Genomic DNA, 6,871 nt, shown 5'->3' on the forward strand with positions numbered 1-6,871 from the left:
TTTTTACTTATATTGTACATGTGATTGTTATTAAACTATATATATAAAAAGGAAAATTGTACTGATTTGATTTACAACTTATAAATCCTATTTGATAACTGTTATAATAAAAAAAAAAACTTTTTTTAGGAAAATCACAAAACATTTCAAGTTTTAGTTTTAACCTGTTGTAAATCACTTTTACTCATATTGGCAGTAAATTATTTGTAAATAAATAAGAAAGAGTGTCTGCAAAATAAAGAAAAAGTAAATAAATATAAATCTTACTACACCTCTAACTCAGTGTGTAGTCACCTGACTATTCGATTTGTAAAATAAACTCTTATGTTTACAATTTAAATTGTTTTAAAATATCTTTATTTTGTTATTACTTTTATTTACTTATGTTTTTTTTTATTTTACATTTCAATTTATTATTGATCAGCAGTCCTAGTTTTTAATTGATATTGCTTTACATGTGTATTATCTTTGTAACAAATTGATACATTTATTACTTGAAATATAAAAGTCAGACATATGTAGTTGCTGATTTAGAAAGCAAGTTTATTTTAAGCTTTCTTTGTTAGTTTATCTTGTTAAAATCTCAGGTTTTCCATTAATTGTTTGATATGAATATGTTTATTGCTGTTATAATGCCTAGCCAAGTCAACTCTTATGTTTAACCTTTTTTTCACTTTAGGATTGTTTTAGTAAAATATTTCTTAGCAAATATTTAAAATGGTGATCTTTGATACAAAGTTTTGATCCAGTATAGAAAAATATTTGCCTTTCAGTTTTTTTCTTCATTAATACTGTTTTTTCAATCCAATTTTTGTTTTAAAAAATGTTAAAGTATCAGATTTTTTTAAAGATAAAAAAATTACTAATAATTAATGTTTTACTAACTGCTTAAGCTCATTCTTCCTTATTATTGTTAATGAAGAGCTAATAAAAAATTATTTCAGCAAGTTTATAATATTGCAGTATAAATTGCAGCTTTTAATGCTATCTTAACAGTTAGTAATAATGCTTTTCTAATTGATATTGTTGCTAACTCCATATCAGTATTAAAGCCAAAAAGAATCCAGTAGTTAAGCTTTGTCAGTCTTAAATTTTCTTTAAGGATTTCAACCAGACATAATGCATTTAATGTGTTTTCCTGAGCAATAGACCGTGAAGTTTTTCGCACTTACTACTATGTCATATAATCTAACTATGCAACTGCTTACTAATAAAATGTACAAATATTTGAGTGTAGATATTTAGAGTATTTCAACAGTCAAAGGCAAATGCTGCTGTTATTCTACTGAATCATTTTAGTTCTTAGGGATGGGCAAATAAACAATAAATTTCATCTGTTAAGTAGTTAAATATATGACTGGATTAATATCCGTTTATATATTATTTTTAATATTAGTGAATAACTTTATCAAGTTAATTATATAAAATTCAGTTTCTATTTTTATAAACACATGTGGAGCTAGAAACCTGAAATTTACATAATGCACATTTTTCTTAAAATAAACAGTGGTACAAAAATGGTGGTTTAATAATAAAATCATTGTTATAAAAGTTTATGTAACATATATTTTTAGCCAACAAGCTTGAATCAGCATTTTTGTACAATAAAAAAGCATAATTAAATATTTTTACTTTAAAAGGCAATATTGTGTTGAACTTATTCAGGATATTAAGTCTTTTACAGTTTAAAAAGTTATTCTCAAACCGAGTAGCAAGCAGAAAGGAGACTCAATCTGATCCCGGACAGTTTTGAGCTCAATGGTTTAAAATAGTTCTGGCACTCATAATGAAGTTTTCATGTAAATATATATTTAAACTTAACATAGTAGATCTACCACTCTTTAACTATAGTTAACCGACTAATTCCTTTCGTTTCGTTGGAATTAAGTCTTTTAATTTTTTCAAAATGACAGTAATTTGAACTTTTTGTTTTCATTTAACTTATTTAAAATGCTTCAATTTGGTGTTTCTGATAGTTCTATTTTTGTAATTAGTTGCTATTTGGGGACCACATGCTTTACATTTGGAGGTTGGTCCTTGGTCCAACGAGTCTGGATCTGCTGGTTCTGTAGCGGTTCTTTGATTTGATTACATAGTGTGTTTGTTACTGCTTGCTATGTTTAGACTTGGAGTTATTCGCTGTTGGCATGTCAACAACTTAGCTATGGTGCTTTGATTCGGAGCTTTGCACCTAAAAGTTTGCCTGTTCGATCCTTGAGGGACTACTTTTTAGAGAGCTATCTATAATTCTCTATTGAGCCTTTAACCTGGTTCAGAATACTTAAAATGGTAAAGGGTAGAATGGCCACCACTAATTTTAATCTTTACCTGACATACACATAAGTTATTTTGGACTGTTACTAAACAAAAAAAGAAACCCTATTGGTCTCTATTTTTCTACTCCAAATATAAACCGGAGGTTGCCCTAATACTAAACAATGGGCTTGATAAAAATGAAATATTGATTAATCGTAAAATTTATATTTCCATCGACTGAATAAAACTAAACGATTGGTTAATTATGAAATTTATTAATTTGTCCAAACATTTTTGAAAATAAATGTGTATAATAATCTATTCTTTTACTAATTGTAATTAAATTGCCCATCCCTACTGATTATATCACCAAGCATTTATTTTCTTTTGTTATTAGCACCTTGTAAATAACATTTGAGTTTTCTTTTCTTTTTGTTTAATAACCTAACTTTTTAAGGTAGTAAAACAAATGATTCAAAGTGATGTCAGTCTTTTTAGAGTTCACCTCATGAAGTTATCTGCTTTGTATATTCTGTGTTAATGTTTTAAATCATTTAATTTTACTGTTTCATCTGTGTGTATTAAAACATTTATTATATGTAATGCTTTATCTAGTCTTATTGCACATTTTGAGTATCAATATGTAACTTGCACATAGTTGTTTCAATTGTGCATTCAATTAACCAAACTTCTATTCCTTACGTGTACTATTTTGTGTTATCTATTTTATTGTGCATTTACTTATTTTTCATGTTGCAAGCATTATACCATTGTGCCATTTTTCCTATAGTTATGTAAAATAATTTGTGTACATATGTAATCTGTCTAGAAAAATGGCGAGTTGTTGAGTGAATTGAAACACAGTTTCTGAAGTGTTTTTCCCGGTTCTTTTATATTTATATTATCATTTCTTTATATATATATTTTTTTTAAAGAAAAACAGAAATTAATACATAGTGAAAGAAGTATATATCTTGCTTTTTTTTGTACAGTTATATTTTGTTGTTTTGTTATTTATTTTTATTAAGTTTTGGTTGGTTTAATAAATTTATTTCAAGTGGTTAATTTTTTTAACTGTTCCATAGCTGCCAACTCACCTTGAAAATCCTGTAGAGTGCTGGATTTTGCCAATTTCTCCTGGTTTTTATATAGTTTTAAAAATTACTCTTAAGTGGGGAAAATTTCCAAAAAAGATACAGATAAATTTATAATTTATTTTTTTACTCCATTTATTTTACTAGAGAAATAAACAAATAATATTACTTATATAATAAATGAAGACTCTTTTATATATATATACATCAAGTTTGAAACTTCTCTTCATAACTTCAGCTTTAATGTTTTCCATATTTCTAGTTATTCAGGAATGTTTAATGTTTATGTTGGAAATATTTAAAAGGAATTTAATATACTGAGAAAAAATCTGGCATAATGATTAAAGAGGAGGAATGTAAAAGAATTTTCAGTAGAATGTGTGTCCGGAAACACTGTGTGAATGTTCTAGTGAGTAAAAAAAAAACCAATAAAAGGAAAAAGACAACAACAAATCTTAACAAGCATCTATAAACAAAGCTAATAAGTCTTTAACTAAATCAAAATGTCACTGCAAATGCTTGTAAGAGTATACAACCATAATACATGTGACATACCTTGCTGCAGCATAGAATGGTGTACATTAGCAAAAACACCAGCAATGTCTTGCACATTTCCTGCTGTAATAGCCAATGTGATGACTTCAGAGCCCACAGGGAGAATAATAGAGCATACATTTCAAAAGGCTCTACTGAACAGGTCTGATGATCGTGGGGGCTAAGTAATGGGTCTATCTAGACTGACCCACTGGTTAGTCGATTAGTAGCATCCAAGTAATTCCTGACATCCTGGATGAAGTTCATTGGTGCTTCATCATTCTTTAGCCATATTTAACTATCAGTGCACTGAGGCACAATGGCCAGTAGCTTGGACAAGATCTGCTGTAAAACGATAAGGTATTTCAGCCTACCAAGTTATGAAGTAATCACTCCTCATCACCTTAACATGGATTTAAGGGTACACATGTACTGCGAATCCTTTTATATTTGTTCACTCCAATCCTCCTTTAAGAATTTGTATTTTACTTTTCAAAATTGTGAATTTGAAAATGTAATGAGCTTAATAAAAAAAATCATTTAAGCTCATTCAAATTTTTGATTATTGTAATAGACTTCGTATATTATTTCTCTTAATTGATTATAAATGATCCCTGAAATTCCCTACATCTGAAATATTTTTTGTATTGTAGAATAATTGTTGGACAAAATATTATCATTTCCTAATGTTTTTTTTTTCTCTTCATGTTGGCAGCTATGCTGTTATCTTTTATATATTCTCAGTATGAGGCTGCATTTTTTTTTTTTTTTTTGAAAGTTAAAACATTTTTTCAGAAATTTAAGATATTGCTACTCTAGAACAACATTCTTTGTAAAGAGTCATATATTCATACGAATGATGCTACTAATAATATTGAAAATGGATGTGCTGGATTTCACAACGAGCTTAAAAACACTCTTGATGCTGTGTTTAAGATTGCCATATTGTGTGATACACCTGCTAAGGTATGAATATGGAGTCTGTCCATTTGTGAATAAATTAAATACCACTGTTTGTCTGTGTAAATCTGTAAAATATTATTAGATTGAAGATTATGTTGAGCTCAAAAAGATTTGAAAGTGGCAGGAATGCCAATTGTGTTGAAAAGTCCAGGGTTGCCAATCACATGTAGCATTAATTATAAATATTATTATAAAATCCAGGAACAGTAAAGTTTATTTTTCTAAATCAAGGTACTGAATGTTATTATTTTAATAACAGCTTAGCTTATTGATTTTTTTAAGTGTTTTAATAATTTTTGATCACAATTAAAGAATTTGCTTTAGTCCTCTTATACTTAGAGTATTTTTTAATGCTTTTTTTACTGAGGAGCTTTTAGATGTTGTAATTTTTTTTACATATGAACTGCTTAGTTGTAAAATTATTTGTTTTAATAAGCTTTTTTCATCACGAGGCATGTATGACTTACCGATGTTGAACCAACGTAAGGAGCAAGATAGATAAGCGCTCTCTCATTTCTCCTAAGTGAGAATACAAGTACATTTTTATGAAATTAATTTATATACGTCGAGTTTGTAGACAAAATAATTTAGTTGTCAACTTGAAATTTCTCTTATCCCTAGTTTCTCTCGGCATTATTTGAAACTAATAATTTTGTGTTAAATTCATATAATTTAACATTTCTTTCATATGATTAAATTATAAACATAGGATATACAAACCTATTAGGAATATTTTGATCTAGGAAACTAATAATTTTATGTTATAGGTAATTTAAATAATGTTTATCAAATTTTTACATGGTATTTAGACTAATGAAAGATAAGATAATTTTTTTTTATTTGATATGTTTTTTTTTTCTATAAATAATTATTGGTATGTAATATTATGCAGACACTAAACTAATGTCGAACACAATCTTAAAGTTCTTAGAGTAGTAGTCTGTTAATAGATATTTAAACTTATTTGGTTTATTTTTATTTGTATTTAAACATCTATCAAGCAATTAAGTATGAAGCTTTTTGTTAAATTCTGTTTCCAGAAAAAAAATTTGCAGACTAATTAAGATAAAATATTTCTTGTAATAGTGTGTAAAATATATGTAAATTGCTAGTGATTGGTATCCCTATAATTTGCAGGTGTGAAGTGTGATTTAGCTAATTGAAGCTCTGTCTATTGTAATGTGTGAAAATCTAGCTAACAGTATTTGTTGAACTTGTTTGCTGGCGCACAAGGTTGTTGTTTATATGAAGATGGTTATATTTTTGTGAATGAGAAGTAAATTTATTTTTGTTGGATGTACAGAAAAACTGGACCACCTGTAGAGGATACTGTTGGATTTTCATTCTATGAGAATATGAGGCCAAGTGTTAGCATAGCTATCTTCATGTCTGTGGCCTGGTTATCTTCTCAGGATACCATTAAATGTTATTAGATGCACTTGTTTTCTCTTTTTATTTATTTCAATCCAATCAAAACACGCACATCAGAAAAACAATATGCCTTTTGAAAATCGATTTTACAGCATTGTTAAGAGTTAAACTGCATTGAGTTTGCAGCATTGCTAAGAGTTAAGACAAATTATGTGTTTAGAGATCAAAAATTAAAAAAGAATTTAAATGAGAATTTTTTTTCAAATTTTAAGCGGATGAAAGAATACTACCTAGAACACTATTTCATGAGAATTTTAAAAAGTCAACTTAATATCACCATTATTGTTAGAATGTTTCAAGATAGCTTTATGTGGAATCAAAAAACTAAATATTTTTTGTTAAAAGTGAACTTGTGATTAATTGAAATATTCTTTTTAATTGTATCCAGAAAAAATAAGTGATGATCGAAAGAAAAAAAATGTGCTTTGTTTTTGAAATTTTAAAACTTATAAACTTCATAAGAAGTGCTCTTTAATATTAATGTTTCAAAATTGATGTGCACAGTCGGTATCTCCCTTCTTAGAAAAACAAGTAACTAGATATCTGTTAAGTATGAGAAACAAAACATATAGATTATTTTGTAATTTAATATT

The sequence above is a fragment of the Parasteatoda tepidariorum genome, chromosome 10 (genome assembly GCF_982258835.1).
Source record: "Parasteatoda tepidariorum strain Cologne lab strain chromosome 10, Ptep-v5.0, whole genome shotgun sequence".
NCBI classification, from domain to species: domain Eukaryota; kingdom Metazoa; phylum Arthropoda; class Arachnida; order Araneae; family Theridiidae; genus Parasteatoda; species Parasteatoda tepidariorum.